The 25,072-nt window shown below is 43.0% G+C and overlaps 1 protein-coding gene across 1 annotated transcript in view; it reads left to right on the top strand.

The window, feature by feature from the left end:
• The first annotated feature begins 220 nt into the window (after positions 1 to 220).
• SH2D4A (SH2 domain containing 4A) overlaps positions 221 to 25,072 on the top strand; it is a 169,701-nt gene continuing 144,849 nt past the window's right edge. Inside the window, exon 1 of the mRNA XM_068271152.1 lies at positions 221 to 374. The gene's annotated coding sequence lies outside the window, so the exon portion shown is untranslated. The remainder of the gene's footprint in view (positions 375 to 25,072) is intronic.

Genomic DNA, 25,072 nt, shown 5'->3' with positions numbered 1-25,072 from the left:
TTCCTGACAAATTACCACAATAAAAATGTTATGAACAAAAAATATATATATTCTTTTCAGGCGTTAATTGGTCATGGGCAAATTCTGATTGATGTATTTTTTTACCATTTCTTTCCACAGCACAAGTGTGTTTAGTAGCGTGTACTACCACAGTTATTCGATAGATGGCACTTCTAACCAAGATGAACTCATAACAAATAGCATTGTTATTCACAGTGCGCGGTAGGCTGTCTTTAGTGTGGAGGCATGTGTATGTAGCCCGATTCCTGTCCAGCCCAGCAGCTTTAATGACAGGATCCTTGTAAACTTCCTCCAGTGCAGGGATTGTTCTGTTACAGTTGCAGATTTGGCACAAGGAAGCTGTCTAGCTTGAGGTGAGTTCATGTTATCCTGTCTGTACCTACCTGTACTTCCACACGCAGTATTCACTCTTCCACTGGTACGTGTTGCTGACTTTGACGTCTGCCATTAGATGTCGTTGAGTGGTCTGTAGAATTTTTGTACTGAGAACAACCCGAATCCGAGACTGATTGCTATAGACAGTTACCACCTACTGTAGCAGTGTGTCAGGGTTTATGTTGTGTAAAGAGGCATAGCATAGTTTGTACAAGCGTAAATGGAGTGCTGACAAATAATATATTTTGAATAGCAGTTTATCTGTCATAGGTATATACTATTATTGCATTATATATGCATTATATATGTAATCTTTTCCTTTACTTACAAGTGTGTATTGAGCTTTAAACCTCACACACCTGTTCAATTTCAATTGCCATTAACAATTGTGTGGTTAAGTTCACACCGAATCCAGTGGTGTATGTGATTTTTGAAAGCGATTGTATGAGTGTTTTCTGGCGATTTTGGTAGCGATTTCAGGGGCAAATCCAGGATTTTCAAAGGAGAGGGGGGGGGGGGGGGGGGGGATTCCTGAACGGTCTCCCTCAGCCACGCACAATCCTCTATAATAAAACCTAACTGTCCCTGCGTCATCATCTTTCCCTGTCTGCATGTGCGCAGTACAGTCAACCGTTGGGACAGGAGGATGGGCCAGGGATTCGGGCGGACGGGTGCGCGTGGCGGGTGGTCGGGCGCACGCGGCGGGTGCGCGCATGTGCACTAACATGGAGTGGCGGTATCACTACCTGGAGCCCGTTTTTAACAAGGCTTAGGTAGACTAGTACAGTATAATAATATGGTAGGACAACATTCTGTGTACACATAATGCAATGTCCCATCCGACCGACTGACAACAGGATCGATCAGGAGCAGTTTGGATACAGATAATAATGAGGACACCCAACATTGCTAATGATGGAGAAAGTGAAGAATTCACACAGCAGATATTCTGGTGTCTCAACTTGTTCCTGTCCCCAGACACTGCACTGGCCCTGGTCTGAGGGGGGATTTGGGGCAGCTGTAATCCCCCCTGCGTTTGCCTATGGATTTTAAAAAGTGTAAGCTTTTTGCCAGCGATTGTGTAGCGATTTGCGATTAGCGTTTTTAAATCTGATTGGTCCTTTCAATTAATTTTTTTTTTTTTTACAGTGTGCAGTAATTTAAAAACGCTAGCAAATCGCTGTGTATAGTGATTCATGAGCGATTATGCCAGCATTTATATACTTTACATTGAAAAAACGCTAACACTAACGCTAAACAAATGCTGCATGTCCTGCGTTAGCGATTTTGCTAATCGCAATCGCTCCAGTAGAATTTGGCCCATCCATTAACATTAGCTGAGTGTTTAGGGAAATCGCTGGCGTTTTGAATCGCTCCCTAAACGCTCAAAAAAATCGCTCTAGTGGGTTGTAGCCCTGAAGGACATTATCCCCGCATTTGATTGGCCCAATAGGCTGCCTGTCACTTGACAGGAAACTTGACAGGCAGCCTATTGGGCCAATCAAAGTGTGGGGATAATGTCCTTTAAAGTGATTTGAACCGCAGGGGCTCAGGACAGGACGAGTGGAGCTCTCGCCGTTGCCGAATAGGAGGGATATGTTCGTATCGCTCGCTATTCTACTCTGATAAGGTACACTAACTCTGATAAGGCACGTTAACTCTGATAAGGCCCACTAAGCGTGCAGTAAGGAGAGCAAAAGGAGATAGCGAGTGTTACAGGAGGTAACGCTCGCTATTTGTATGGGGTTGATTCACTAGTGAATCAACCCTATAGTGTTAAGGAAGCCTAAGGGCCCTTTCGCACGGCATCAGCCTTGTGCTGCAACAAACAATGTAATGCTGCGGAAGATGTTGGAAATAAATAAATACATAATAATAATGTAATCGCACAGCAATTATGTTTCTATGGCATGTTCACAACGGGTGCGGTTGTTTCCGTCAGAGTAATGAACTGCATGCTGTGAGTCTACTGGACAATGTGCACGTTTACAGTGGCAGTGAAGCTTTCAATGTACAGTATGCTTTACTATAAACGTTACTGACTTCACCACCGGTGCGATCTTAATGCAACACAACAACAAAGGACCATGTGGCCAGTTTCACACTGAAGATTGGATTTAGCGTTGTAGTGCGGTCAGGCCTTCGGGAGTAGTAACGCAGTAATTCCCATCTGGCATCCAGCCAAGCAAGAAGTGACGCTCACTTCCTGTTGGCGAATCAATGACATGTGTGGAAGCGTATTGCTAAAATAAGCTTAAGCACAACGCAAAAAAACTGCGGTGGGTTGTTTAAAAACACATGCGTTACCATAGACTTACATGACTTCTGGTCCGCCACAGATTGCTGCAGGTTGCCGCAGTAGCCACACGGTAACGTAGGTATGCACTCGCGTTCGATGGGGGACTTCCGGCGCAGCGAACCTCACTGCAGGCAGTGTGATTTAACCCATAGACTTATATTGCCCTGCAGTAGGAATGCGGTAAAATACCGCACTGCACTGCCCCAGTGTGAAAGGGTCCTGAGGGTGGCAGTTTGGAAACAAGCACTGTATAGAGATATTGCTAAGCTATAGCAGAGCAACATGTACTTTAAAAGGGAGGAGGGACAGTAGGTGGCAAACGATTGAGCAGCATCCTACAGTGCAAAGAATGTGCTTGTTAGTCTTTTAACGATCTGGCATAGTGAATGGCTTAAAGTGTACCAGAGCTGTTCTAAAGAAAACGTTTTATACATACCTGAGACTTCCTCCAGCCCCATACGCACGGATCGCTCCCACGCCGCCGTCCTCAGTCTTCCTGCAGCTTTGGTACTGAGTCCCCGCACTTCCGTCAGTCGGAGCCAGTCTGACGTAAGTGAAGTGCGCTGTTTGCGTATCTCTCCTGCAGCCGCTGAAAAGATACATAGAGGGCGCACTTCTCCTGCGTAGACTGGCCCGACTGGCTGAAGTGACGTGCCCCGTATCGGAACTGCAGCAAGGCTGAGGACAGTGGCGTGGGAGTGATCCGTGCGTATGGGGTTGGAGGAATCCCCAGGTATGTATAAAGCATTTTCTTTAGAACAACTCTGGTTTCCTTTAACAGCAAATGAGCACATTATCGTGTTTTGTTTTCACACTGCTGGACAACACTTCTGCATGAGCCATCATCCTTCCTCCCTCTCCACTCAACGGTACACATTGCTTGGCTGTAAGTGAACAGTGTATATGTACAGTGCTCACTCCTTGAAATGTCGCTGTGACAGTCCATCCACAATCGCTAACAATTACATTAAATGTGTTTATGAGGATAATTGGCATAAAGATGCCATTATTCACTCCTTGGAATGTTGTTTTAACTGTCCATCCACAATCGCTAACAATTAAATGTATATGAGGATTAATGGCAAAAATGATACCATTTATTAACTCTTTAACAGAAATAAAAGAGCACACTTTTGATATGTCATCTCTAGGCTCTTATACTATATACATGATAAATAATGTAGGTTTTTAATTCTCCAATGAAGTACTCATTCAAACATTTGGTTTAGGGGGCACAGCGTGAAAGCTCATGGGGAAATTCCGCTAACGTGATTGGGTTGACAGCACCCTCTAGAACCCCTAGGTTCCAGATAGGTTGTATAATAACTACACCCTAACTATTAAACAAATTAAGTTGCAAAGAGTTCAATGATTTGAGGCCTGTTCCCTATGGACTTAGCTGGGTCACTTACACCATACTAGCGCCAACATTTCTCCTATAAATACAAGTGACCTCACCGTTCAATAATTGTAGTTCTGAGACATTATAAGCACATTGCTTAATTATTCGGTCAGCTATAGGTGTGCGATGGGTGTAACTACCAAGAAAGCAGAAGGTGCAGCATACTGACATTCTGATTACTAACTAGTGGTGTTATCTGGATCCTGACTTGCCAGCTTCTTTCGCTCTACAATGAATGTTATAATGTCCCTGGGCTGAATGGAATTAATCAGATGTGTAAGGTTAATGATTGATAACTGGCAGCTGATTGATTACTCACCTCTCCGGTAATTAAAGCAGCTTTTAAAGGGAACCTGAAGCAAGAGGTATATGGAGGCTGCCATATTTATACCAGTTGCCTGGCAGTCCTGCTGATCTGTCTGGCATCAGTAGTGTTTGAATCACACACAAACAAGCATGTGGGTAATCTTGTCAGATTTTTGTCAGAAGCATCTTATCTGCATGCTTGTTCACGGTCTATGGCTAAAAGTATTAGAGGCAGATCACCAGCAGGGCTGCCAGGCATCTGGTATTATTTAAAGAGAACATAAGAAGTTTCAAAGCTCAAAAATATTGAGATTTTCTGCTTTTTTTTATTTTGCGATTTTGGAGTGATTTTGGTGCAATATCCTTTTTCATGCGGACGTGCGCTCAAGATGGACACTCACCCAGGATGAGTATAAAAAAAAAAGAAAAGTATTTACTAGGGCTGCATGATAAATTATTTATTAAATCGAAATCGCAATGTGGGGCACGACGATTACATAATTTGTCAAAGCAGCAATTTTTTTTAATGCAAATATTTTTCTGCAACTTGCCGCGTTCCACGCATATTATTATAGCGCAACTCACCTTCCAGGATCCCCCGCAGCCTCTTTCTACTTCCTCTCTCAGGTGTCAGACGCGTTGGTGACAGCGCCTTCTGTGATGACATAACCGCATGTCATAACAGGGGGCGCTGGTACCAATGCGATGGACTGCTGGGAGAGGAATAAGGAAGAAGATAGAAATTGCCGGTGTCATCCCGGAAGGTAAGTTGTTACTACGATATGCCCGCTCTCCCCCACCGCTACACCTATGCTGCCTGGCTACCTATACTGGAGGCACCTACCTAGCTAACCTATACTGGGGCAACTATACTGGCTGTGGCTTCCTACACTGCATCCACCTACCTAGCTCATTTATAATGGGGCAACTATACTGATTACCTATACTGGATGCACCTACCTGGCTAACCTATACTGGGACAACTACAGCTACAGCTTGTTTTGAAGAAAATTGTGAATAAAATTGAAATTACAATTTTTGAGAGAAAAATTTCAATTTCAATTTTTTCCTAAAATTGTGCAGCCCTAGTTGCGACTTTTCCCTATGCAGTGTGAGGGGCGCCCCAGTGTGAAACTAGCCTAAATTATGAATTGCAGCGTCATTGGATATGAATGTACACACTAGCTATGCCCAGCATAATGGAAATGATATGCAGTTGTAGGTAAAAAAGTCTCAATTTCTTCACAAATAGCTGATAAAAGATGTTCTGATTTAGGGCTGGGTCAGGTGGCATTTCCAATGTACGGGACACAATCTGTAATTGGGAATCACTTATAGGGTTTCACACCGTAGTTGCCAACAATGTTGGTGACAAGAATCATGTAATTTAAAAATGTTTAGAAAAGTCTTGATTTTATCACCTGCCTGGGCTCTTATCAAAAAGAGCCCAGGCAGGTGATAAGTCCCCCTCTCTCCAGTTGGCACAGGTCCAATATTGTAATGTAGTAAAGGGCAAGCCAAGCAAATAAAGTCTTTGACTTCATCATGCAGTATATGAAGCCACTCCTGAATTTGTTTAGCAGTGTGTATGGGAGAGTTAATATTTGCACCACTGGGTTCTATAATGTGGCTTCATTCCATGGCTATTCTGTGACCTTGTAGTGCAATCATCACACCTGATGGTGCTTGGTAAAAGAAAACCAGCGAAGTAAATTGTTCTCTCATTCTAGCATGAGGATTAAGGAATGCAATATGGTTGGCTGTGCCATTAAAGCTGGTGTTATTGTCAAGCATTTTATTGAACAATTATGGGACCCAAAGACTTGGTCACATACCTCCTCTGTACCTGGATATTGTACCTGTTACCAGGAGCACATAGTGTGTTGTCACCATACATCGTGTTCTCCCCAGAATTTTTTTTCCAGCCGGGTGACTTGAAATAGCAGCACACTCAGTATTACTTTTTGATAGTGGAAATTGAGAGAGGCCAAAATACCCCCTTGAAGGAACCTGAGTTATATGGTGTGTGCAGTGCATCATGGGTGGTTGATAGCAGTTTTTTTCTTAGTAACTGTGGACAACCTGATGTCCTAATGGTAAAATGCTTGTTTCATGTAGATGGATAAGCTGCTTCCATTCTGCTTCCAATTTAAAGCAAGTGAATGGCAGAGTTTTGTAAGCACACACGTTGCTATACAGTAGCAAAAAAAAAAAAAAAGCTTCATGTCATGTCTAAAGGTGCCCACTAATGATACAGTGTTAATCGTACACTTCTGTGTAATATCTATTCAGAATATATTCACTCAGTTTACCCTTCTACTACATAGATTTGATAAAATTGTACAATCGATATTTATTATTATTGATTTATAAAGTGCCAACCATGGCACTGTACAAAGAAACAAACATGGGGTACATAATAATACAGACAATGGTGTACACCAATATACAAGATACATAATTAGTGACAAAATACAAAACTGATACGAAATACAGAATACAAAAGACAGAATTGGTAATGACAGTGATAAAAGTAACATGATAAATAAAATGTGTAATGATTTCCAAGACACAAAAGGGGGAGAGAGCCCTGCCCTTGCGAGCTTACAATCTAAAGGGTATTAAATGATATTAAATAATTAGCGGGCACTTTTAGCCCGGCTGCTGCCGATGTACCTCCATAGGATTAGGCGCCTCCCCACTGACCATGCCAAGTGCCTGCAATCACCTAGCGAGGTACACTGAAACAGCTGATAGGAGGTGAGTGCACTGCTAGCAGCTGCCCATGTGAAGGAGGCCTAATTCTACTTGTGCTCAATGGTAAGGTAATCTGTTTGCTCCCAAGTGCATGGAATACTGATTTGTACCCCCTACCAAGGATGGAATACTGATTTGTACCCCCTACCAAGGATGGAATACTGATTTGTACCCCCTACCAAGGATGGAATACTGATTTGTACCCCCACCAAGTATGGAATACTGATTTGTACCCCCTACCAAGGATGGAATACTGATTTGTACCCCCTACCAAGGATGGAATACTGATTTGTACCCACTACCAAGGATAGAATAATGATTTGTACCCACCACCAAGGGTGGAATACTGATTTGTACCCCCCACCAAGTATGGAATACTGATTTGTACCCCCCACCAAGTATGGAATACTGATTTGTACCCACTACCAAGGATGGAATACTGATTTGTACCCACTACCAAGGATGGAATACTGATTTGTACCCCCTACCAAGGATGGAATACTGATTTGTACCCACTACCAAGGATAGAATAATTATTTGTACCCACCACCAAGGGTGGAATACTGATTTGTACCCCCCACCAAGTATGGAATACTGATTTGTACCCCCCACCAAGTATGGAATACTGATTTGTACCCCCACCAAGTATGGAATACTGATTTGTACCCCCTACCAAGGATGGAATACTGATTTGTACCCCCTACCAAGGATGGAATACTGATTTGTACCCCCTACCAAGGATGGAATACTGATTTGTACCCACTACCAAGGATAGAATAATGATTTGTACCCACCACCAAGGGTGGAATACTGATTTGTACCCCCCACCAAGTATGGAATACTGATTTGTACCCCCCACCAAGTATGGAATACTGATTTGTACCCACTACCAAGGATGGAATACTGATTTGTACCCACTACCAAGGATGGAATACTGATTTGTACCCACTACCAAGGATGGAATACTGATTTGTACTTACTACCAAGGATGGAATACTGATTTGTACCCCCACCAAGTATGGAATACTGATTTATACCCACTACCAAGGATGGAATACTGATTTGTACCCACTACCAAGGATAGAATAATGATTTGTACCCCCTACCAAGGATGGAATACTGATTTGTACTCACTACCAAGGATAGAATAATGATTTGTACCCACTACCAAGGGTGGAATACTGATTTGTATCCCCTACCATGTATGGAATACTGATTTGTAACCAATACCAAGGATGGAATACTGATTTGTACTCACTACCAAGGATGGAATACTGATTTGTACCCACTACCAAGGATGGAAAACTGATTTGTACTCACTACCAAGGATGGAATACTGATTTGTACCCACTACCAAGGATGGAATACTGATTTGTACCCACTACCAAGGATGGAATACTGATTTGTACCCACTACCAAGGATGGAATACTGATTTGTACCCACTACCAAGGATGGAATACTGATTTGTACCCACTACCAAGGATGGAATACTGATTTGTACTCACTACCAAGGATGGAATACTGATTTGTACCCACTACCATGGATGGAATACTGATTTGTAACCAATACCAAGGGTGAAATACTGATTTGTACCCACTACCAAGGATGGAATACTGATTTGTACTTACTACCAAGGATGGAATACTGATTTGTACCCACTACCAAGGATGGAATACTGATTTGTACCCACTACCAAGGATGGAATACTGATTTGTACTTACTACCAAGGAGGGAATACTGATTTGTACCCACTACCAAGGATGGAATACTGATTTGTACTTACGACCAAAGATGGAATACTGATTTGTACCCCCTACCAAGGATGGAATACTGATTTGTACTCACTACCAAGGATAGAATAATGATTTGTACCCACTACCAAGGGTGGAATACTGATTTGTATCCCCTACCAAGTATGGAATACTGATTTGTAACCAATACCAAGGATGGAATACTGATTTGTACTCACTACCAAGGATGGAATACTGATTTGTACTCACTACCAAGGATGGAATACTGATTTGTACCCACTACCAAGGATGGAATACTGATTTGTACTCACTACCAAGGATGGAATACTGATTTGTACCCACTACCAAGGATGGAATACTGATTTATACCCACTACCAAGGATAGAATACTGATTTGTACCCACTACCAAGGATAGAATAATGATTTGTACCCCCTACCAAGGATGGAATACTGATTTGTACTCACTACCAAGGATAGAATAATGATTTGTACCCACTACCAAGGGTGGAATACTGATTTGTATCCCCTACCAAGTATGGAATACTGATTTGTAACCAATACCAAGGATGGAATACTGATTTGTACTCACTACCAAGGATGGAATACTGATTTGTACCCACTACCAAGGATGGAAAACTGATTTGTACTCACTACCAAGGATGGAATACTGATTTGTACCCACTACCAAGGATGGAATACTGATTTGTACCCACTACCAAGGATGGAATACTGATTTGTACCCACTACCAAGGATGGAATACTGATTTGTACCCACTACCAAGGATGGAATACTGATTTGTACCCACTACCAAGGATGGAATACTGATTTGTACTTACTACCAAGGATGGAATACTGATTTGTACCCACTACCAAGGATGGAATACTGATTTGTACCCACTACCAAGGATGGAATACTGATTTGTACTTACTACCAAGGAGGGAATACTGATTTGTACCCACTACCAAGGATGGAATACTGATTTGTACTTACGACCAAAGATGGAATACTGATTTGTACCCACTACCATGGACGGAATACTGATTTGTACTTACTACCAAGGATGGAATACTGATTTGTACCCACTACCAAGGATGGAATACTGATTTGTACTTACTACCAAGGATGGAAAACTGATTTGTACCCACTACCAAGGATGGAATACTGATTTGTACCCCCACCAAGTATGGAATACTGATTTGTACCCACTACCAAGGATGGAATACTGATTTGTACCCCGCACCAAGTATGGAATACTGATTTGTACCCCGCACCAAGTATGGAATACTGATTTGTACCCACTACCAAGGATGGAATACTGATTTGTACCCACTACCAAGGATGGAATACTGATTTGTACCCACTACCAAGGATGGAATACTGATTTGTACTTACTACCAAGGATGGAATACTGATTTGTACCCACTACCAAGGATGGAATACTGATTTGTACTTACTACCAAGGATGGAATACTGATTTGTACCCCCTACCAAGGATGGAATACTGATTTGTACTCACTACCAAGGATAGAATAATGATTTGTACCCACTACCAAGGGTGGAATACTGATTTGTATCCCCTACCAAGTATGGAATACTGATTTGTAACCAATACCAAGGATGGAATACTGATTTGTACTCACTACCAAGGATGGAATACTGATTTGTACTCACTACCAAGGATGGAATACTGATTTGTACCCACTACCAAGGATGGAATACTGATTTGTACTCACTACCAAGGATGGAATACTGATTTGTACCCACTACCAAGGATGGAATACTGATTTATACCCACTACCAAGGATGGAATACTGATTTGTACCCACTACCAAGGATAGAATAATGATTTGTACCCCCTACCAAGGATGGAATACTGATTTGTAACCAATACCAAGGATGGAATACTGATTTGTACTCACTACCAAGGATGGAATACTGATTTGTACCCACTACCAAGGATGGAAAACTGATTTGTACTCACTACCAAGGATGGAATACTGATTTGTACCCACTACCAAGGATGGAATACTGATTTGTACCCACTACCAAGGATGGAAAACTGATTTGTACTCACTACCAAGGATGGAATACTGATTTGTACCCACTACCAAGGATGGAATACTGATTTGTACCCACTACCAAGGATGGAATACTGATTTGTACCCACTACCAAGGATGGAATACTGATTTGTACCCACTACCAAGGATGGAAAACTGATTTGTACTCACTACCAAGGATGGAATACTGATTTGTACCCACTACCAAGGATGGAATACTGATTTGTACCCACTACCAAGGATGGAATACTGATTTGTACCCACTACCAAGGATGGAATACTGATTTGTACCCACTACCAAGGATGGAATACTGATTTGTACTTACTACCAAGGATGGAATACTGATTTGTACCCACTACCAAGGATGGAATACTGATTTGTACCCACTACCAAGGATGGAATACTGATTTGTACTTACTACCAAGGAGGGAATACTGATTTGTACCCACTACCAAGGATGGAATACTGATTTGTACTTACGACCAAAGATGGAATACTGATTTGTACCCACTACCATGGACGGAATACTGATTTGTACTTACTACCAAGGATGGAATACTGATTTGTACCCACTACCAAGGATGGAATACTGATTTGTACTTACTACCAAGGATGGAAAACTGATTTGTACCCACTACCAAGGATGGAATACTGATTTGTACCCCCACCAAGTATGGAATACTGATTTGTACCCACTACCAAGGATGGAATACTGATTTGTACCCCGCACCAAGTATGGAATACTGATTTGTACCCCGCACCAAGTATGGAATACTGATTTGTACCCACTACCAAGGATGGAATACTGATTTGTACCCACTACCAAGGATGGAATACTGATTTGTACCCACTACCAAGGATGGAATACTGATTTGTACTTACTACCAAGGATGGAATACTGATTTGTACCCACTACCAAGGATGGAATACTGATTTGTACTTACTACCAAGGATGGAATACTGATTTGTACCCCCTACCAAGGATGGAATACTGATTTGTACTCACTACCAAGGATAGAATAATGATTTGTACCCACTACCAAGGGTGGAATACTGATTTGTATCCCCTACCAAGTATGGAATACTGATTTGTAACCAATACCAAGGATGGAATACTGATTTGTACTCACTACCAAGGATGGAATACTGATTTGTACTCACTACCAAGGATGGAATACTGATTTGTACCCACTACCAAGGATGGAATACTGATTTGTACTCACTACCAAGGATGGAATACTGATTTGTACCCACTACCAAGGATGGAATACTGATTTGTACCCACTACCAAGGATGGAATACTGATTTGTACCCACTACCAAGGATGGAATACTGATTTGTACCCACTACCAAGGATGGAATACTGATTTGTACCCACTACCAAGGATGGAATACTGATTTGTACCCACTACCAAGGATGGAATACTGATTTGTACCCACTACCAAGGATGGAATACTGATTTGTACCCACTACCAAGGATGGAATACTGATTTGTACTCACTACCAAGGATGGAATACTGATTTGTACCCACTACCAAGGATGGAATACTGATTTGTAACCAATACCAAGGATGGAATACTGATTTGTACTCACTACCAAGGATGGAATACTGATTTGTAACCAATACCAAGGATGGAATACTGATTTGTACTCACTACCAAGGGTGGAATACTGATTTGTACCCACTACCAAGGATTGAATACTGATTTGTACCCACTACCAAGGATGGAATACTGATTTGTACTTACTACCAAGGAGGGAATACTGATTTGTACCCACTACCAAGGATGGAATACTGATTTGTACTCACTACCAAGGATGGAATACTGATTTGTACCCACTACCAAGGATGGAATACTGATTTGTACCCACTACCAAGCATAGAATACTGATTTGTACCCACTACCAAGGATGGAATACTGATTTGTACTTACTACCAAGGAGGGAATACTGATTTGTACCCACTACCAAGGATGGAATACTGATTTGTACTTATGACCAAAGATGGAATACTGATTTGTACCCACTACAATGGATGCAATACTGATTTGTACTTACTACCAAGGACGGAATACTGATTTGTACTTACTACCAAGGATGGAATACTGATTTGTACCCACTACCAAGGATGGAATACTGATTTGTACCCACTACCAAGGATGGAATACTGATTTGTACCCACTACCAAGGATGGAATACTGATTTGTACCCACTACCAAGGATGGAATACTGATTTGTACTTACTACCAAGGATGGAATACTGATTTGTACCCACTACCAAGGATGGAATACTGATTTGTACTTACTACTAAGGATGGAATATTGATTTGTACTCACTACCAAGGATGGAATACTGATTTGTACCCACTACCAAGTATGTCTACATGCAGAAATATGGCTACTGTGGTCTAGTGCCACATGGAAATTTAAATATTAGTGATAAAATCTCCTATCTACTGAAAGACGTTTGGTAATCCGATGGGACTTCTGGTGGCCAGGGGACAGGATTGTACTAGTCAGGTAGGGGCTTGCGGCATCACAGCCATGCACTGCCACTGCCCCTCCAACTGCCATCTGATGCCCCACCTCCTATTTGCTAGTTTCTTTAGGTTGTTGACATGTTTACATATTCCTATATAGATTGGAGGGGCACGAGAGTGCAATGACCTGGTTGAATATCACAGTCATACTCTTGGGTCATTGGATAGCACTCTTGCCTTGCAGCTCTTTCTATGGCCAGTGTGTGTTTTGTGGTAATGCACAGCATGCAGTGCATTGGGATGCCGCACACTGTTATACCGCAGCAGCCACACTGTGAACGTTGCATAGGTGGTGCATTGCAGTGTGGAAAGCCGCGTTAAAATGCAGCCGTTACAATGCTACTAAACACACCTTGACTACGTATTCTGTAAAGTGCTGCGGGAAATGTCAGTGCTATAAAATGAATACAAATTGTTTGGGGAAAGGCAACTTATCTACCTATGGGCAATTATTTTGATAATTGGCCTACTTTTAACACATGGAAGGAAACCCATGCAAGTATGAGTTGGACATAAAAATGGATTGAAGGCATCCTTTGGCTTTCACCAAACAAGTGGTTTTGGTATAAGAAACAAGGTGAAAGATGGCTAATTAGATCCTAGTACTTTCTCCTTGCTTAGGGGATCCGTTTTATGCTCTAGAGCAGCACGGTGGTGTAGTGGTTAGCGCTAGCGCCTTGCAGCGCTGCGTGCCCGGTTCGAATCCCAGCTAGGTCAACATCTGCAAGGAATTTGTATGTTCTCCCCGTGTTTGTGTGAGTTTCCTCCGGGTACTCCGGTTTCCTCCCACATCCTAAAAACATACACATAAGTTAATTGGCTTCCCCCAAATTGGCCCTAGACTACGATACATACACTACAGGATACATACATAGACATATGACTATAAGAGGGGGTTAGATTGTGAGCCCCCTTTGAGGGACAGTTAGTGACAAGACAATATACCGGTACTCTGTACAGCGCTGCGAAGATGTCGGCGCTATATAAATACTAAATAATAATAATGCTCTTTGAACTACTGTTTGTGTTTTTGAGGAGGTTATATCAAGTGAGGTTTTATCAAATATAGGAGCTTGTCAGCTCAAATCAATGAAAGCTTCTACACTGGGACTGAGGCTGGAGATGCTTTCTTGTGGTGAATCTGCTGCATGCCTCTTTAATGTTACACTGTGGCTTCATTCACAGTGGGATGTTGCGGAGCTGTGTTATGGGCCGTTTCCACTGGCGCAGAAAAGGGGCCGAATCTGCAGAGTTTCTCCGCAGGCAAATCACGTGGGAAAACTCTGCAATACAGGATAATGGTGTTGCCAGCCGAATCGCTTAACATAGCGATTTGTCCGACATTGCTATCAGTTTTGGTGTGAGTGGCAGCGAATCCCATAGCTGTGCATGATTCGGCTGCGTACTCGCAGAAGAGGATGTGCATCTTGTAGGATACACGACGGCTATTGGAAACCCAGTCTTACAAACCCTTATAACGCAGCTTACCGCACTGCAATGATAAGACAATAGCGTCACGTAAAGTGTAGCATTATGGTAATGCACTGCTGCAGTGCGTTACCTCTAAACGCTCACATTACTGGGTACGGGACAGCATAATTGTCATTGCCTGTATGTTTTACTGTACCTACTGTATGCGACGGTAACGCAGCATTAATGTGCGTTACCACCCTTTTTTTTGCGTTGCGCTGTAATGCTGTGTTGCAATTTTAACGTCACATTACAGTGCAACGTCCCGCTGTGAATAAGCCCTGAGTCTTGTGCTTCAGATTTCATAAAGCTTTCTCTTTGTGCGCTTGTTTTCAATACAAGTGAATACTGATGTCATACATTCTTTCTTGTCATAGCTGCAGCATATATAGTTTTTATTGAAATTGGAGTCATGCTGCTGCAGATTTAATAATAAATAGTACTTTCTGGCATCTAAGAACTAGGCTACTTATTTTCCATCAATAAGTTTGCTGGTGTATATGCCATCATTTTGTTTTACGCCTTATCTTGATTATTTACAAATATGGCCCATCTTTAACCACTTCACCACTGAGGGGTTTTACCCCCTGAGCACCACAGCAATTTTCACCTTTCAGCGCTCCTTCCATTCATTCATCTATAACTTTATCATTACTTATCGCAATGAAATGAACTATATCTTGTTTTTTCCGCCACCAATTAGGCTTTCTTTAGGTGGGACATTATGCCAAGAATTATTTTTTTCTAAATGTGTTTTAATGGGAAAATAGGAAAAATGTGGGGAAAAAAATAATTATTTTTCAGTTTTCGGCCATTATAGTTTTTAAATAATGCATGCTACTGTAATTAAAACCCATGAAACGTATTTGCCCTTTTGTCCCGGTTATAAAACCATTTAAATTATGTCCCTATCACAATGTTTGGCGCCAATATTTTATTTGGAAATAAAGGTGCATTTTTTTAATTTTTGCGTCCATCCCTAATTACAAGCCCATAGTTTATAAAGTAACAGTGTTATACCCTCTTGACATAAATATTTAAAAAGTTCAGTCCCTAAGGTAACTATTTATGTATTTTTTTTAATTGTAAATTTTTTAATTTTTTTTTCATTACAAAAAAAAAAAAAAATGGGGAGTGTGGGAGGTAATGAGTTAATTTTATATGTAAAAGTCATTTATTTGTATGTGAAAAATGTGTAGGGTGTAGTTTACTATTTGGCCACAAGATGGCCACAGTAACTTTTTGTTTTAATGCGAGGAAGTATAAGGAGGCTGGACACGTGAGTTTTTTCTCACAATGATCGCGCTGCCCATAGGAGAGCAGCTGATCATTGCGGGGCTTAGATCAACGAACGGGAATGTATTTTCCCGTTCATTGATCTCTGGGCGAGCGGGCGGCGGCGTGTTTACTAGCGGCGGGCGGCGTGTTTACGAGCGGGAGCGCGGGCAGCGTCGGGAACGCGGAAAGTACGTGTTTCTCCGTCCCTGGTTGTTAAAGGATGGAAAAAGGGGCGGAGAAATACGTACGCGCGGGGGTAAAGTGGTTAAAGAGAACCCGAGGTGGGTTTGAAGAATATAATCTGCATACAGAGGCTGGATCTGTCTATACAGCCCAGCCTCTGTTGCTATCCCAAACCCCCCTAAGGTCCCCCTGCACTTTGCAATCCCTCATAAATCACAGCCATGCTGCTGACAAACAGCTTGTCAGAGCTGGCTGTGTTTATCTCTATAGTGTCAGTCTGCTGCTCTCCCCGCCTCCTGCAGAACTCCAGTCCCCACCTGCATCCCTTCCCTCCCTGCTGATTGGAGGGAAGGGACGGGGGCAGGGACCGGAGCTCTGCAGGAGGCGGGGGAGCAGCTGAGACTGACACTACAGATGTAAACACAGCCTCACAGCACGGCTGTGATTTATGAGGGATTGCAGAGTGCAGGGGGAACTTAGTGGGTTTTGGGATAGCAACAGAGGCTGGGCTGTATAGGCAGATCCAGCCTCTGTATGCAGATAACATTATTTAAACACACCTCGGGTTCTCTTTAAAGGGAAACTGAAGTAAGAGGTATACGGAGGCTGCCATATTTATTTTCTTTTAATCAATACCAGTTGCCTGGCAGCCCTGCTGGTCTATTTCTCTGCAGTAGTATCTGAATAACACCAGAAACAAGCATGCAGCTAGTCTTGTCAGATCTGACTTTAAAGTCTGAAACACCTAATCTGCTGCATGCTTGTTCAGGGGCTATGGCTAATAGTATGAGAGGCAGAGGATCAGCAGGGCTGCCAGGCAACTGGTATTGCTTAAAAGGAAATAAACATGGCAGCCTCCATATACCTCTCTCTTCAGTTCCCCTTTAAAGCAAACCTGAATTGAGGAAACGCCCTTTAAGTTAGATACTTACCTAACAAGTGAAAAGGCTCTGGATTCCCATAGATCCTTTCTGGTCTTCTCTCCGTCCTCATTCCACCACTGTCCCCTGTTCTAAATTTGCTCCTTTGGGTCTCCTCAGCAAATCTTTTGCATCCCCCAGTACTTCCGAAGATGGATGCACTTGTACTGCACATGCGCAAGACTGGACTGGCACGTGTGCAGTATCAATCTGCTTGTCTTCAGAAGTATTCAGGGCCTGGAGCACTTACAAAGCCTGCATGAGGAGTTCTGAAGTTATTCAACCGAGCTGGTTGAATGACCTCACCAGGGACTGCAATGGAATGAGAGGAGGGAGCGAGGACTGAGAAGGCTCTATAGGATCCAGAATCTTCCCTCTTCTTAGGTAAGTATATCTAACTTTTTTTTTTAAATTCACTTCAAGTTTACCCTAATTTTCTCATACCTCATAGTTTTCTACCCAGACATATTTTCACACCTAAGGCCTTATTCGCACTATATGCGGTGGGCATTTCGGCAGCGGGTAATGGTGTGTGACACATCAGAACTGCATAGACAGCACTTCTGCCGTTCAGACTATATGCACTGTGCAGCAGCTCATATCAAAGAACTAAAGAATGTCTTTTTATAGCTGTTACATTCAGCTAATTGTCAATCATCCAATGTCCTGGATGACACCCGGGTGTGCACAGAAGAGTGAGTTTGTGTGTGAATGGCAGGAGTGAATTGGCAGTGATGGCTCTCATGCATGCGTCAAGTTTCTCTGAATTTCATACCGCTCGTTTGTTCAGCCTGTTACACAAGAAGCCTGAAGCCAGGGACCACTGCCAAGTTTTGGCCAGGTACCAGAAATATCAGCTTCGGAGAAGTGAAACACCACTTTTTATGATTTTATTTGCCCCATAGTAAGCTGTTTGCTGCTAATGCCTGTGATCTCCATGCTATACAAGGCCTGTGTCATACATGGGAGAGTCAAACTCAGTGACAGAATCACCTATTGGAAATCATACAAGCAAACTTCTATTTGATGGTAGCATGTCTCCCTGCAGAATTCTCACCTTAAATACCCTTCCACACCGAGTCCGTTGCGTTACAATAAGATTGCAACGTAGCTGGAAAGACACATTGCGCGTTATTGTTGCAGTGGGACCATACAGTACAATGAAAGTATGCCTCACTGCCACTGTAAATGCACACGTATACTCAGTTAACCCACAGCATGCTATTTGCTACTACCTTGAAACCCCCCACACTTGATGTGGAATGCCCCATAGGCATTGCATTGCATTGTGCTGCAATACAGTGATATTGTCCAGTGTGACACAGCAGACTCGATGTGGAATGGCCCTCAGATCTTTATTCCGTGGGATGCTGAAGGGGTGAATCACTGTCTGTATTGTAGATGTATCGGCCGAGTGCTTACCAGTGCTCAACCAGGGCAGCGGAGAGGTGTTCATAGCTAATCAGCCCAGGCTAAACATCACTGGGAGGGCAGGACTACATTCAATATACAGTGCAACAATATATAGGAAGTTTTTCTGATACTGAAACCAGGAAAACTACTGTAAAAGTGGGTATCCTGAAATATAATTTACTGCTTTCTGCTATATATCACTACACTTCCTCTTGAATCTAATTTAGCAAAATGAAAGAGATGGCTGGACAATGCAACATTGTTCAGCTATCTCTTATTTTCCCTGTGATACAAAACACAGTGAATGCAATAGACTAGTTATGGTATAACTAACATCATCTGCCTTCTTTGCTTTTTCTTTGAGGATGATGAGCCTTTTAAAGTTCTCCAAGTTGTCTTCTGGAAGTGGCCAGATGTAAAACACATTTATTTTGGAATTGCAGGAATCTGGATGAGAGTGATTGCCTTGCTTGGAATTTGGATCTTTGTTTTCATCAGTCAAAGTGCATAGCATTTCCCAAGTGTAAATAGCATGTCAGAATAACTGGCATAGAAAAAGTATTATGTCTGTGTACACATCTCAAACTACAAATATAAAACAATATAATAATGAAAGCACATCAAACAATATAATAATGACTAACAGTATATGCACAGTTACATCTACAGTGTGTTTCATAACAATTGAAACTTTATTCCCCCCTTCAGTACTGACAGATGGGCAACATTAAAATCTAATGCCAGAGACAAAAATATTTTTTCGTTTTGCATAGTATAAAAAGGGTTCGAATTTATTTGTGGGATTTTACTGCTGTCTTTGTCTCCAGTGGGAAGATTTTCTCTCAGTTTCTGTCCTTGAGATTTCAGTGGAGATGTGTTTTTCTCACTTCTGGTCTATAGGTCCTCCATGGGCATACGTATTAGTACGCCGCCAGTGAGCTGGGCACAGGGTGAGCTGAATGACGAATCGCCCTGCTGCCGCTCTAATCCCGGTGGTGATAAAAACTATTCCCCTCCAAGTCGTTACAACTCAGAGGGAGATGTAATTCTGGGTCCAGCGAACCCCGAATTACCCTTACGCGCACCGCATACCTTAGCATTCCTGCTATAGCGGCACCTAGTTTCGGAGGTCGGCGCTGAGTGACTTGCGCCAAAACCACCTGCTTCGCTCCATGGACCTCCACAGATTTTATATTTAGCCTAGGTGGTCTTGGGAACAGGAAATGAGGGTTAACAACTCATTTTCCCCTATGCTACAAAAGAGTGTTAAACTACATACACATGATCAATTTACCTTACTCCAGTGTCCTTAGGACAATCATTCTTAATTGTCTTGTGCAAATATCTGGCATCTGTAATTTACTCCCATGGCATCATTTAGGTATCATTTAGTGTCGTCATTTTGACAGATCGCTAAATGGCCATTGATGAAAAAGCGCATTGCTGTAACCACCTTGGGTGCCACCTGCTAGTGTCCTCCATCCTATGCTTATGGAACAGAAAAGGCTTCTGGGCTGTACAGTGATTGTTTATATCACTATATTATGAATTATTGACAAGGGCCTTGATTCACAAAGCCATACTAATGCATAGCACGGCCATGCTATGCGTGTAGCGCGCAATGTTACTCACGCACGGTAACAAAACTCATCGCATGTTAACGCGTAACAATGCGTGCAATGTGCCACGTTAGCAGGTGAGCAGCTTTGTTAGCGTGTAAACCTGTGCGCGCATAAAACTTTGCACAAGTAACTTTGCGCGCTACACGCATAGCATGGCCGTGCTGTGCATTAGCACGGCTTTGTGAATCAAGGCCAATGACTGCACTGAAGTCTGTACATAACTTGCTTCTAAATCAGTCTCAGTCCTGTAAAAGAAATATGTCCGCTAACTGCTATCTAATGATGCTGCTAATATTTATGACACACTAGCAGCAGCTTGTAGCTACATAGTAGTCCGTTACAAATCTCTTCATGGTTTACATGCATGTTTTACTGATTGCCATGCTTGAAAACCTTTAAAACGCTCTCATATGAAATGGACAATTACATATATGTGGCAATGTATATGAGGACATTTTAAGCGATCATGTTTACCATTGTCAAGATAAACATTCTCATGCAGCATTCGGGCACCAATAACAAGAAGTGTGAATATGTGAAAACTTACTAAGTATTGACATTGCCAGTTAAGCATGTTTGCTAAGCATATTACACTTACCTGATGGGAGTTAAAGAGACTCTGAAGCGAGAATAAATCTCGCTTCAGAGCTCATAGTTAGCAGGGGCATGTGTGACCCTGCTTAAACGCCGCTATCCCACAGCTAAACGGGGGTCCCTTCACCCCCAAACCCACCCCCGCAAAACTTGGTCGTAGACTTAGTCGTGAATTTTTTTCTTCCTGGAGGCAGGACTAACGGCTGCAGCCCTGCCTCTAGTCGCGTCTATCTCCCCCGCCCCTCTCAGTGAAGGAAGACTGAGAGAGGTGGGGGAGAGGCAGAGGTACGCGTCTGATAGACGCGCATGAGGCAGGGCTGCGACGGTTAGCCCTGCCCCAATGCGGAAGCGCTCCGGCTGCACGGAGGGGATTTGGGGGTGAAGGGACCCCCGTTAAGCCGCGGGATAGCAGCGTTTTAGCAGGGGCACACATGCCCCTGCTATCTATGAGGTCTGAAGCGAGATTTATTCTCGCTTCAGACTCTCTTTAACCTAAGCACCAGGCAAAACACACACAAGCACTGCATGTGCTTTTGTAGGCATTCAGTATTAATGTTAGTGTAAATGTTAGTGTAAACTAAGTTTAAAATTTCATGCACATGCTAGATGTGCAGTGGCTATCTAGCATGTGTACAGCAGCGCCCATGCCTTGGCCAGCAATCAGGTGGCGGATCAATTCAGCCAAGCACCGATTGAAAGCACTGTTCTTCCCATTCTGCCGGCCGGCTACATGATGTCACTCCTGTGCCACTCCATCGGCTCTCCTCTCCGGCACAGCAACAGAACACGTTTATAGCCCGCAGGCTAGCAACGTGTCTGTACAGTGTCAGCCCTGCAATGTCATCTGAGGGATTGAGTCCCGATCCCTTCCGAGCAACATATCTCATACGTGTGTACGAGGCTTTGGTGTAGAGTTTGTAAATTTTATCAACCTCTCCCGGGTGTGGCTAATTGAAAACTATGCCCTGTTTGGATGCTCTTATGTCTGCCAGGGTAAAGTTATCAATCTCTGAGCTCTCCCACAGCTATTACCGCTCAGTTGCCGATCTAACGACAGCTGAACTCTGTGCGCCGGTCAGGAGCCAATTTGGTTGGCTCCTCACATTGTGATCAGTGAGCCAATTATAATGATCACAAAGACTGAAAAAAAGATGTGGTCCTAAAGGGGCTAGAGCTGCACTACTGGAAAAGGTTAAATTATGCACTTTTAAAAAAAATAAAACTTGTGTTTACCAGATAACTATGGGTGTAGGTTTTATAACTGTAAAACCATTCATCATAAGGTTTATTTGACATTTGGAAAGCCAGCGATTGAGTATATCACAGAATGAATGCTTTTATGCAAATAAAGGCATCCTGTGATTGTGAAGCAAACTCAGGCCTAAATACATACATCTAGCGATGTATGGGCAGATTCGACCAAGAGACAAATCTCTAATCAAATCTGATAAGAAAGAGATCTGTCAGCTGCCCATACACCGCAGGCCGATTCCTGATCAATTTCATGCTGAAATCGATCCGGAATCGGCCTTGTGCACCGCTTGTGATGTCACACGTCTGCCCTTACTAGAAAGCCATGTGGGGAGCGCATATATGGACTGCAGAATGCGCCTGGAGCAGCGGAGGGACAAGCACAGGCCGCGGACAGGTAATGTACTGTATACCTTCCACGGGGCATCGGGGGGACATTTTTCATTAGGGAGGACAGCGCTGGGGGTTTAGTTGCGTTCATCGATTGTAGCGAAATTGCACGGCATTCCCGCCGTGCACCCGAAAAAGCAAGTCGGCCCGACATCTTGCAGCATACGGGATCGACAATGCAATAAATTTTCATCCCGAAATTGGTCACATTGACAGTCGGACATGCACTTGGCAGCATCCAATTTGATTATAATCGAAATCGGATGGTCGATCAGCTGCCAAGTCGCCTGATGTATGGTCACCTGTATAGCCAAGAACAAATCATGACCCCCCAAAAATTCAGTCTGTAAAGGGTTCAAAATGACCATACTAGAACTTGTACATTGAAGTGTACAAGAAATAATGTACGTATGATGAGAGAAATCAGGATACACATAGTATATACCCTGTTCTGAGCTTGCCTGTATTCTTTCTATTTATTGGCATTGCAAGAGCTAATTGACCAGCACTTTTATCTTTGCAAATGATGCAGCTAAATGCAGCCCCGGTTCTCCTGAAAGGTAAATAGAAGGCAAAAAAACTTTAATCTGTCAAAAAGACTCCTGATAACAACTCAGTGCTGAAAATGTCAAATGGTAATTAATTCCTTCCCCTGGTAACTGAATAAAGCGGATTCTACCTCACACTGTCATGGTTGCTTTACATTTGAATTGCAGTAGTTAAAGTGCACCTGAGATGAATGGATGAAAACATTAATACTTGCCTTGGGATTTCACCAGCCTCCTTCAGGCCGTGGGCTCCCTCGCCATCTCTCCAGGCCACTCTAGTCATCCGCTAGCCGTGCCAGTACTTCTGTCAGTCGTGCTCCCCAATTGACTGATGTAGAGGTCCACGTGCTGTTGTGCTGCTCTAGGGGCCCGAGGAGAGGGACTAAGGAGGGACTCTATGCAGCTGTGTCCTACTGCTTCCCTGTCTTGCACTGACCACCCCCCCCCCCTCACTGAGCCCAATGCAGAGACCCTGACACCTGCCTCGCCCTCCCTTAGAAACGGGGCTGCTCACCGCCTTGGCACCCTATAACCTACATTTTGAATTAGTGTATATTAGACGCCTTCTGAAGCCTTCTGAAGCCGACACCCAAATGAACTGCTTTTTGTCTGGATCATATAGTGTATATAGAGAACTGCTGAAAGGTTAGTGGCCCATATGCAATTAACTTTTCTCCTCTGAGTTTTCTCCTTGGTGATATGCTCACACCTCATCAATAAAATGCCACACGCAAGCAAGAAAATACCCAAAATATTTTTTCCCCCAAAACCAAGACTTATTATATTTGGTTGGAAAGGATAAGTACGGTATAATCTCGTAAAAATAAACTTGGGTAGAGTAATCATTCAGGTATAGTAAACCTCTCCAGGTCCTGTCCATTCTCTATTATAAGTCTATGGGAGCAACGCCTGGTATAGTAAACCCAGAATAAAACTTCTGTTACAGTGAACATGTTTTTTGGCCCCTGAATGATGTTAAATCTGGATATAGTAAAAAGTGGGCGGCTCGTGTGTCAATGTGAAACCCATGGTCTGCTGCTGCTGCATGGTCTTCAGGCTGGTTGCAGGTGATACATTTTCAAGACAAGAAGAATGGCACCGGCGCTGGATATACAGTACTGTACAAATAAGCAGCCAGGGGAAAATGAGGAATAATGTGAATGTAAACAAAAGAGGATGCAGTGTTACCACTTCCACGTTGTAATCTCTGACAAAAGTATCGCCTTAGTCCAGCCAGGGGATTGTACACACTCTTGGGTATCTTACCTTGTTGGCGATGATGCTCCTGGTAGCGCGTGGAGCGCAGTACAGGCTATTTTCAATTGTAGTGCAGATCAGAGCGGGCCTACTCGCTGCAAAACTAAGAAGAGTGGAGAGGAGAGTGTTAAGTCCTGCCCATGGAGATATCGGAGCCACTCGCATTACAAATGCAAGTGGCTTATTATGTTTGGCTGCATTTTGAAGATGGCTTCATGATTGGCTCAAGTGTGAGCAGAAAGTTTTGCAGGACACGTGTTGCAAGTCCCGCCCAAGGAGGTATCAGAGCCACTTCCCCTGCCTCTTTTATCCTATATTACTATTCTCTTAAACTACGTACACATGCTGGATTAAACTCCGCTGAGGAGCTAATAAGGACCATCTCGGGAGAGATTGAGATCTAGCATCTAATGTGTTGAATGTGTTGCTAGGCTAGTTGCGTATCTGTACGTAACTTGGACTCAAACTTTCCCCTGAGGGATCAAGCCCAAATACCAGTGGTAAGGCCTCGTTCACATTACCAAAAGGAGATGGCTGTGAGAACGGAACGCAACGCGTACCAACGCACGCCATCTGCGTTTGCATGCATTGCGTGGCTGATTCCATTCACTGTGGTGAATGGGACAGCC

The sequence above is a fragment of the Hyperolius riggenbachi genome, chromosome 1, assembly GCF_040937935.1.
Source record: "Hyperolius riggenbachi isolate aHypRig1 chromosome 1, aHypRig1.pri, whole genome shotgun sequence".
Taxonomy (NCBI): Eukaryota; Metazoa; Chordata; class Amphibia; order Anura; family Hyperoliidae; genus Hyperolius; species Hyperolius riggenbachi.
The sequence above is the reverse complement of the archived record's forward strand: the minus strand, read 5'-3'. Positions and strand labels throughout refer to the sequence as shown.